The sequence below is a fragment of the Chrysochloris asiatica genome, unplaced genomic scaffold, assembly GCF_000296735.1.
Source record: "Chrysochloris asiatica unplaced genomic scaffold, ChrAsi1.0 scaffold00230, whole genome shotgun sequence".
Taxonomy (NCBI): domain Eukaryota; kingdom Metazoa; phylum Chordata; class Mammalia; order Afrosoricida; family Chrysochloridae; genus Chrysochloris; species Chrysochloris asiatica.
In genome coordinates this window covers 3,261,802-3,265,466 of record NW_006408748.1, presented here as the reverse complement: position 1 = coordinate 3,265,466, position 3,665 = coordinate 3,261,802, and positions in this window count along the sequence as shown.

The window sequence follows — 3,665 nt, the reverse complement described above, 5'->3', positions numbered from 1 at the left end:
CAAGGCTATCTATTGAAGCAGACTGCCATAGCTGTCATCCTGAAGATGCTAGTGTTTTCAAATGGTTGCTCTTTCAGCTAGCAACTGAGCACCACCAGAGATCCTTGTAGAGGACAGAGGGCCAGGTTACTACCGTGGCTTTAAGCAAGGAAACATACATGGTACAATGTTCAATAGTAGCTGTGGGGCCTTAAATTTACTTGATGTGAGTTTTCTATCCAAAGTCTTCTTAATTCCCACCAAGTGATTGAGTTGTAATGGCATCCAGCTGGTTCTGAATCATAGCGATCCTGTACAGGGTTTTTGAGAAGCAGCTGGTGTGTTTGAACTGATAACCTCACAGTTCAAACTGACCTTGTTGTCCAGTGCTTATCCTACAGCACCACACCAGGACTCCAAGTGATTGGGTGGAACCATGCAAATAAGATACACAGGACTCTAAGGCTTGATTTGCAATATTGAAGGATTCGATGGGCAAAATAGTGAATGATACAGAAATCAACAAAAGAAGATGGAAGGAATACACAGAGGCACTGTACCAAAAAGAAATGATAGGTGTCCAGCCATTTCAAGAGGTAGCATATGATCAAGAGCCAATGATACTGAAGGAGGAAGTCCAAGGTTCTCTGAAGACATTGGCAAAAAAAAAAAAAAGATCCCAGAAATTGAGGGGTAAAAATTGAGATCTTTCAGCAAACTGATACAGCATTAGAGGCACTTACTCATCTGCACCAAGAAATTTGGAAGATAGCTACCTGACCAACTGATTGGAACAGATGTGTATTTGTGCCCATTCCAAAGATAGGTGACCCAATGGAATATTGGACACCATCATTAATATCACATGCAAGTAAAATTTTACTTAAGATAATTCAAAAATGACTGCAACGGTACGTTGACAGTGAACTGCCAGAGGTTCAAGCTAGATTCAGATGAGGATATGAAATGAGGGATCTCATTGCTGGTGCCAGATGGATCTTGGCTAAAAGCAGAGAATACCAGACAGATGTTTACCTGTTCCAAGAGGCACTTTGGCTGTACTTCTTCTAACACAGATCTATTTGTTCTTTTTGTAGTTCATGGTACTTTCAATATTCTCCTCCAACCCCATAACTTGAATGCATCCATCAATACTATGGTATTTACCAATATTGTAGTTCACATGCATCGATTTGTCTATGGTCTTCCTTATTTAGTGTCCATATTTTACATACATATGAGGTGATTGAAAATACCATGGGTTAGATCAGGCACACCTTAGTTCTTAAACACTTTAAAGAGGTTTTGTGCAGTAGATTTGCCTAATGCAACATGTCATTTGATTTCTTGACTATTGCTTCCATGAATGTTGATTGTGGATCCAAGCAAAATGAAGTCTTTGGCAACTTCAATCTTTTCTCCATTTATCATGATGTCATTTCTTGGTCCCGTTGTGAGGCTCTTTGTTTTTTTTCATTAAGATGCAATCCATACTGAAGGATGTAGTCTTTGATATTCATCAGTATTTCAAGTCTTCTTTGCTTTCAGCAAGCAAGATTGTATCATCTGCATATCTCAGATTGTTAATGAGCCTTCCTCCAATCCTGATGCCACATTCTTCTTCATGTAATCCAGGTTCTGGGATTATTTGTTCAATATATAGATTTAATAAATCTGATGAAATTATACAATCCTGGCTCATACCCTTCCTCATTTTAAACCATTCAGTATTCCCTTGTTCTGGTCAAATGACTGCCTCTTGGTATGTGTACAGGTTCCTCATGAGCATAATTAAGTGTTCTGGAATACCCATTCTTTGCAATGGTAACCATAGTTTGTTAAGATCTATACAATTGAATGTCTTTGCATAGTCAATGAGGCACAAGTAAACATCTTTCTGTTAGACCATATGGTAGTTATCTGAGATTTTTCTAAGGAAATCTGTAACAATACATTTGTTAATTATATCTATTGGCCAATGTAAAAACCATGTCTGACTTCCTCTGGCTTCACAAGGGGAAAAGAGACTCAATCTCAGATCAACCTAAGGCTGATTCCTATGAAGCGGAGGTCAGACATGCTTCTGCCCTACAACCTTCATTACCCTATTCTAACACCAACCAAGCCTCCCCCAGCACTCTTTGTTTCACATCTGGATTTGATAATCCATTGCAATAGCCACACAGAACTCATAACAATACTCATGATTATGGGGATTATTAAGGAAGTGAACAGGGTACAATTCAGGATCGAAAAAGCTCAGAATGCAGCAGTTCTTCAATCAGGAATGCCTCTTGTCTGCCATACTACAGGCCCGCCTCACTCTTTTCTCCAGTCTCTCAATCATGTAATCTTTGGCCTCTACCCTACTTGAGCAAGTGTGACAAAGCTCTTTTAGCCCAAAGGGCATGTTCTTCAAGCCAGTCCCCTTCGCATACAAACTCAGCTCTACTCAGTCCATGGGCCTAAAGCCTGAAGCTGCTCTGTCTCGGCATGTCACCACCTCTGCCATGGCCTCTGCCCTCTCACCTTGCTGCCTTATTCCACTCATGCTTTTACCTTCTTGATGGTCCTGGAGTTATCTCTCTGCTTCTGAGATGGCTCCTTTAAAAGCTACCTGGAGGGCAAAGCTAGCCAATCTCAGCCTTGTTGTTGTTGTTGTTGTTGTTAAGTGCTGTCGGGTCGGTTCCAACTCACAGCAACCCTGTACAGGGTTTCCAAGGAGCGACTGGTGAGCTTCAGCCTCCAACCTTGTGGTTCACCAGAGCATGAACCCACAGAGCCACACCAAGACTCTATGGTGTTCCTTGTAGGTGTATGGATATTGTCCTATCACACTTAACTTTATATTTCAAGATAAATCTTGAAATGTTTTTCTTGATTATGTATGAGATACCACTCCTCATCAATTTGTCATTCCCAGCCTGGTAAACCATGTGATTGTCAGATTAAAAATATCCAATACCAGGTCATTTCAATTCACTAATGCCTAGGATATTGATGTTTATGCATTCCGTTTCATTTTTGACAACTTTAAATTTTCCTAGATTCATACTTTGTACATTCCATGTTCCAATTATTAATGGATATTTGTGGCTGTTTCCTCTAATTTTGAGTTGTGCCCCATCAGCAAATGAAGATCCCCAAAAGCTTTACTACATTTGTGTCATCATAGTCAACTCTACTTTGGAGAGACAACTCTTCCCCAGTCATATTTTGACTGCCTTCTAACCTGAGAGACTCTTCTTCCGGCAGCATATCTGACAATATTCGGGCGCTGTTCAGTATGCTTCACTATTCAATATGATGGTGCTATCTGATAGTGTTTCCCTGCTATTGATACAGTTTTCAGTGGTTAAACTTTTATAGTCTGCCACTCCTGCTTCTGGGTCTTGGTCTGGCAGCTCAGCTGAAACTTGTCCACCATGGATGACCCTTCTGACATTCAAGATACTGATAGCATAGCTTCCAGAATTACAGCAACACAAGCCACCACAGTGTGACACACGGACAGACAAGTGGTGGCCTTTTATCTTACAAAAGAGAGAAATGGAGAGAGACAGGACCTACTATACCAAGAAAGAAGAGCCAGTGGAGTGTGTCCTTTGACATGGGTTTCCTGTATTGTGAAGATCCTATATCCAGAGGAAGATTGATGCTAAGATGCATGGAGATCTCCAAGGAAT